The sequence below is a fragment of the Neophocaena asiaeorientalis genome, unplaced genomic scaffold, assembly GCF_003031525.2.
Source record: "Neophocaena asiaeorientalis asiaeorientalis breed wild unplaced genomic scaffold, Neophocaena_asiaeorientalis_V1.1 scaffold45, whole genome shotgun sequence".
NCBI classification, from domain to species: Eukaryota; Metazoa; Chordata; class Mammalia; order Artiodactyla; family Phocoenidae; genus Neophocaena; species Neophocaena asiaeorientalis.
Genome location: NW_020174642.1, coordinates 10,621,241 through 10,628,329, shown reverse-complemented (window position 1 = coordinate 10,628,329; position 7,089 = coordinate 10,621,241).

Here is a 7,089-nt window from a genome sequence, read left to right as displayed (position 1 = left end):
TTTTTTTTTTTTTTTTTTTTTTTTTTTTTTTTTTTTGTGTTAATTTTTTATTTCAATGAATCATAACACATAGATCTAAAATTTTTGTTTGCTTTTTAAAATATTCTGCCTCTTTAAAAAAATATTCTGTTTCATGTGTTATGAATACTATTCTCTATATGCTGTCTAGAAGAAGCCATTTTAAGTATAAAGACAGATTAAAAGGATGGAAAAACATATACTGTGCAGACACAGATAAAAAAATGCTGGTGTATCGATATTAATATCAGACAAAGTCGATTTCAGTCCAAGAATTGTTACTAGAGATAAAGAAGGACATTACATAAAAAATGAAGGGGTCAGACTATCAGGAAACTATCAGGAAAACATCACAGTCCTAATAACAGAGCTTCAAACTACATGAAGAAAAACCCGAAAGAATTGAAATAAACTAACCACAATTACACCTGGAGATTTCTGCCCTGCTTTCTCAGTAATCAAAAGAACGATTAGACAGAGCTTCCTGGGCCAGGAAATCAGTGTAGCACTGAGATAACCATGGCAACAACAACCCAAACTAGCCAGGCTCCTGACCAGATGGTCCAATGCCCCACACCAAGGCCTGCAGGAGGTGAGCTACAAAGTAAAGATGTCAGTTCTCCCCAAATTGAAAAACATGTTTAATGCAATTCCTATCAAAATCTGAGCAATATTTTATAGATACAGAAAAGATTATTCTAAAATTCATATGGTAAGGTAAAAAAAACCTCCTAAATATATTTGAAGAAATATAAAATGAGAGGAATCAGTCTATCTGATTTTAAGACTTATTATATTGAGACAGTGGTATTGGTGGAGGGATAGACACAGAGATCAGTGGAACAGAGCGGAGAACCCAGAAATAGACCCACACAAACATGCCGAGCTGATTTTTGACAATAGTGCAAAAGCAATTCCATGAGGAGGACAGCCTTGTCAACAAAGGGTGCTGGGCATCCACAGGGGAAAAAGTGAACCTCAACCTAAGCCTCACCCTTCATATAAAGGTTAACTCAAAATGGACCATGGGTTAAAATGTAAAACTGTAAGACTCTTAGAGAAAAAACAGAAGAAAACCTTCAGGATTTAGGGCTAGGCGGACAGTTCCTAGAATTGATGTCAAAACTGAGATTGGCAGAAGGAAATGTTGGTAAATTGGACTTCATCAGAATTAAAAATGTTTGCTCTGTGAAAGATGCTGTTAGGATGAGAAGACAAGCAGCAGACTGGGCGAGAATGTTTGTAAACCGCATATCTGACAGAAGACTAGTATCTAGAATATACAAAGGACTTCCAAAACTCAACACCAAAAACAATCAAACAAGCACAGGGAATGCCACTCAATACTCTGTAATGGCCTATACAGGAAAAGAATCTAAAAAAAAAAAAAGGTGGGCATATGTATCAATATTTGTATAACTGATTCACTTTGCTGTACACCTGAAACTAACACAACATTGTAAATCGACTAGACTCCAATAAAAAATAAAACAATGAAACAACAACAATCCCCAAACAGATTTGAAAGTGAGCGAAAGACACGGGCACACATTTTACCAATGAGCATCCATAGAGCACATCTTTTCAGATGTTCAACACCTTAGGCATCATGGACATGCAAGTTAGAGCTACAATGGGCTCTCACTAAAGTGAAATAAAGCAGTGACAATACCAAATACTAAAGAAAGTGTGGAGAAACTGGATCACTTGGACATTGCTAGTGGGAAAGTATAGGTATAGCCATTCTGGAAAACGTTTTGACTGTTTCTTATAAAAGCAGGCAAACCCCGGCATATGACCTAATAAATACACTCCCGGGCATTCATCCCAGAGAGATGAAACATCACTCACGCAAAGCCTGTTGGGGAATGTATGTAGCCGCTTTATTCGTAACAGCCAAAAACTGGAATCAGCCCAGATGCCCTGCAAGAGGTGAACAGGTAAACAAACTGTGACCCATCCAACCGTGGGGCACTACTCAGCCATAAAGAGGAACCAATTCCTGAGGCACACAAGGACCTGGATGACCCTCCAGAGAATATGGTGCTGGATTAAATAACCCCAAAGGTCACATGCTGTGTGATTCCGTTTATGGAACATCCATGAAATGGCACACTTTTAGAGATGGGGGACAGACTAGTGATTGTCAGGGGTTAAGGAGGGGGTGGGGTGGAAGGAAAGAGGGGGAGGCTGTCAAAGGGCAGCAGAGGGCTCCTTGTGGGAATGGAATATTCTGTGTCCGGACTGCATTAGTCAGCAGCTCGGTGGTGATTCGGTACAGAGTTCTGTAAGGTGTTACCATGGCGGTGGGGAATCTGGGTAAGTCCACATGGGATCCCTCTGTGTTCTTTCTTACAACAGCAGGGGAACCTACAATTATCTCAAAATAAAAAGGTTAATTAAAAAAAATGATCATTTGGGGAATTCCCTGGTGGTCCAGAGATTAGGACTCAGCGCTTTCACTGTCGAGGGCCCGGGTTCAGTTTCTGGTTGGGGAACTGAGGTTCCACAAGCTGTGTGGCATGGCCAAAAAAAAAAAGAGATCGTTTTTCTTGGTTATAAGATCAAAGAGAAGCTAATTTCACGGATCCCACGTGGTTCCTGAGCATCTCGGTGCTGGGAGAACTCTCTCTGTGAGGCAGACCTCTTCCGGATCCCTTTGGCCTCTCCAGACACCTGCTGAACCAGTGAGGCCCTCAGCAGCCTGAGGCCAGACAAGTCTGCCTGCAGAGAAAACAGTTCACTTGCTGACTTTGAATGATGCCTCCCGAGATGTGGGAATGCGGGGGTGGGGGGGCGGGTAGGCTGTGGGCTTGGAGGCTGTCCCAGGGTGGGTGCAGGCCCTGAGCTGGAAAGTGTCCTGGGGGTTTGGATGCAGCCTGTGGACTGGTGGGTCACTGAGTGTCCCACACCCTGCCCCACCCCGGCTGTGATGACGAGCATCTCCTTGTGGGGAATTTAAAGGAACCACAGAAGATCCTGCTGGAGGGGCTGGGAGGGGCCCACGCCGTGGAGGCCCCGAGAGCTACGGTGCTGTGTGCATAGCCTCACCTGGACCCAGGAAGGATCAGACCCAGGTGCCTCGCCTTGAGTTGGGGGCTCCTTTCAGCTGCCCAGGAAGCAGTGCTTGTTGGAAGTGACCAATTGCACCGGCAGCTCAGAGGAGTGCCCATCCGCCTTGTGGGCACAGCAGGTGATAAACGGTGACTCACAGGCCAGGCTGCGGTCAGCGAGGATGACACGGCTAATAAATGAAGAATTGCAGACCTCGTGGGTTAGCGTTCTCTCGCCTCTCTCCCCAGGGGCTGCTTGACCTCGCGGCCCCTCATTCATCAGCAGGCGCGTAACAGCTGTACAAGGGTGGCGGCCTGACTGCCTCCAGTGGCGAAGCCGCTTTTGCAGCTTTATAACAGGAGAAAAAAATACCCTTCATAACAGGAGAAAAAAATACCCTTCATAACAGGAGAAAAAAATACCTTCATAAACAGGAGAAAAATCTCCCTTTATAAACAGGAGAAAAATACCCTTTTTGGTCTTTTCTGCAATCACATGTGCCTTCTTTATGCCCCTTCATTTCTGAACAAAAGCAGATGTATTTTTCCTAAAGACAAACACTTGGAGGATCTATTTAGCTGAAGTGATGGACAGCGGCTTGTCACAGAGGATGGAGAAAATACCGCAAGTTTTTTCCCAGGGGCTTTTGTGAAATCCTATCAGAAATGAGTGGTCTGACCTGTGGGGAGACCCGTGCATTTCCCTTCTCGTTCACTCTTCCAAGCTTCCTTGAAGTCAATTTGAATGCAATGCTAGCAACCCTTTCAGCTGAAAACCAGAGCAGTAGACCCAATGATTCCTCTAGGTTAGCGGCATAAACCACATTCCAAGTACCTGCCTTTTAACTGTTCTTTCTTCACTCACTCGTATGTTCATCAAGCATCCTTGAGCACCTTGCTCGCTAGACCAGGTACCATCAGGAAGGCAGAGAACCTGCCTCCCTTGCATTTCTGGGCGCCCATCCTCACCCACCCCAGGGTGCTCAGGTGTTTTCTTCAGATGCCAGGGAGGGCAGCTCACTTGTCAGAGATTAGCTTAGCTTACTCATGTGGTGAATGAGAGAGAATGAGAACGAGATTTTTAAAAAAGGTTCCTAATGCTTATGGGATTTTTTTTGCAATTCTAATGAATGTGCCAACGTGACCTGACCTGGAGGTCCCTGGTGGAATGCGGGGTCTGACACATTTGCTCGTATCAGGCAGGTGCCCTGGAGGCTCGCAAGGTTATGGGCAAGGTTAGATTTCCAATGTGCCCAAGAGAATGAAAACATAAGGCAGTTAGTGAATAAACTCAACCACCATGCTTATTTCCACAAACTCCACACTTCCCTCACTCGGTTCAAGTTGCGTGATTGATTCTGGGTAATTAAACACCTTATTATGCACCAGCAATTCCCAATCGAGTTTAGCCCTGAACACCCACTCCCTAATCACCGTCTCATTCAGGGAGCCCTGAGGGAGCCCCCGTGTCTGCAGTCCCAGTGGGGAGCATTAGGACTCCAGAGCCCCCGGGGTCCCCACGGCGGGGCTACCGAAACCTCAAGAGTATGGCTGCTTTTACCTTTATGGGGGTAGGGTTTCTCTGACAATAAATATAAAGAAAACCATTATCACCTACTTGGAGGCTTAGAGGTGTGTTCGTCAGACCAGCTAGGGCGCTATGTACAGGGGCTGTGGTCCAATATTCCCAACTTCTCATCTGCCACCCATCCAGCCTCTGAGGCTCGGTTATTGGTGTCGCTTTTTTGGCCAAGCTACCTTGTCAGAATATAATATTGTTCATGGCTATCTGCTGACGAAAAAGTGATACCCATTCACTATAGGAATTGAGGAAAATGTGCTGGAAAAACATCACTTGTAATTTCACCCAGGAATAACCTGTGAAATACCTGTTAACATTTTTCTTCAACAAAATCAGGGTCATAAAGAACAAACCATTTGTATCCGCCTTGCCCAATCTAACATTATTCAAGGAACACTTTCCAATAAAATTAAATGCCCTGGAAACACACGGTGGTTGTGGTTGCTGCGTGTCAAATCCTATGGATGTTTCCTGGTTTACGTGAAGTTTCTCCCACTCGTAAGACACTGTCATCCTCCTGCCTTACAGTTGCCTGAAAACACCAAATCTTTGCATTTCTCAGAAAATGGAATGACCCTGCCCTCCAACCATTTGAAAGGCCAAATATGACAGTTTCTGTGAGCACTTAGGGGCTCAGAATAAAACCTTGCGCTCATTTTTAAGAATCCCTTAATTACATGCTTCTGCTTCAAGGATAATGTCTAAAAATTCTTTACACTTGAATTAGATGCCTCTGATGGCTAGGTACAGTAAATAACCATGTATAAAATCTGGTGAGGCGAAATTATACCAGATGTAGGAAAGTCTTCCTTTGCTCACAAGGCTTGGCCAGCTGGGTGTGATTCTTACCTGATTCCCGTGGTTGAGACAAGCAGACCCATCAGTACTGGGGCTGCGGGTGCCGATAACAGAGCCCACAGGGGAGCTGCGGCAGTCGCTCCAAGGACCTTGGGGAAGCTTTCAGGAGCTTTATAGGTTGAAGCCCTTCAATGGGCGTTCTAGGATCACAGCACCGGGACGTGAAGACAACTTCTCAGCTGCTCTTCATAGGGTTGGTCTTGTGCCTTCACGTCTAAAATCAAGTAACTCTTGGGCGGGTTAGAAAAACTAACGGGGTGGGGGGCTTGGAGGTCAGGGAGGAAACGGGCATTGAGAAGAGACTGGAGAACAATGCCAGCTGTATTTTACACCACGGTCGTACCCACTCTCGTAGATGCAAATGGCCGTACGTTCTTTGCAGCTCTGTCTGTCGTGAAGTGGGCCCTATTTCCCACCCCTTAACTCTAGGCTTGGCCAAGGGACTTGCTGTGGCGGATGGGACACAGTGACTGTGGTACTTGATCAGACTTGAAAAGTGCCTGGGCCCCGGGGGCTTATGCTTTCTTGCTGCTGGGGCCATTTTGCCACCACATTTTATTAACCTGCCACGTGGTGACAGACACACGCGTGGCTGCAACTCCAGCTGACACCAGACACTGCCAGGTGTGTGGGCGAGGCCATGTAGACCAACCAGCTCCAGCTGAACTGGGCCAGACCAACCATCCTGCCCAGTCGGCCCACGAAGCCCTGAGAAACAATACACGTTGTTGTTTCAAGTCACTGAGTTTTAGGGTGTTTGTTACACAGCAAGAGCTGACTGACACACTCCCCGTTCGTACCCAGGTGGTTGAAGGCGGCATTTCAGGTTTGCGTTTGGCAAAGCAGAGGGTCATCATTTGTTTTCCTGGATTCTTACATCCAGACCATCCTTTTCCTTCTGTCCCATTTCTACCAGTTCTCCCTGTTGAGTCACTCTGTGCTCAGTGCCCAGTCCTCTCAAAGAGACCCCACTGGCCATTCCTGCCTCTGCATCTGACCTGAGCCTGCTGTTCTCCTTTCCTCCAGGTACCTGCCTCTTGCAGAACCTGGCTCCTTTGAGGAAGCCTGACCAAGAGAAGACGCCCCCAAACAACAGAGCTACCTCCCTGCCTAGGGGATGTACATCACTGATGGCCTCCTGCGATGATGCCTTAACCCACAGAGAGATGCAGGCAGGCTCCTGAGGGTACCTGATGTTGATGGAGAGCTGGGTGCCAGACACTGCTGAACACTCGACACACGCTAGTGAGTTAATTCTCACAACAAGCCAGAGAGGTGGAAATTGACAGATGGGGAAGCTAAGACTGCCAGGGTGTAGGGGGTGGAATTATGTCCCGCCCCCCAAAGATTGTAACCACTTGTGCCTGTGAGTGTGACCGTATTTGGAAACGGGCTCTTTGCAGATGTCATAAGTCAAGGTGAGGTCACTGGATTGGGCTGGGCTGTCGTCCAGTGGCTGGTGTGCTCACATGAAGAAGGAAATTTGGGCACAGAGACGACGGGAGAAGGCCATGTGATGTCCCCAAGAGCCAGGGACCAGCAGGGGTGGCTAGCAGCCGCCAGAGCTGGGAAGAGGTG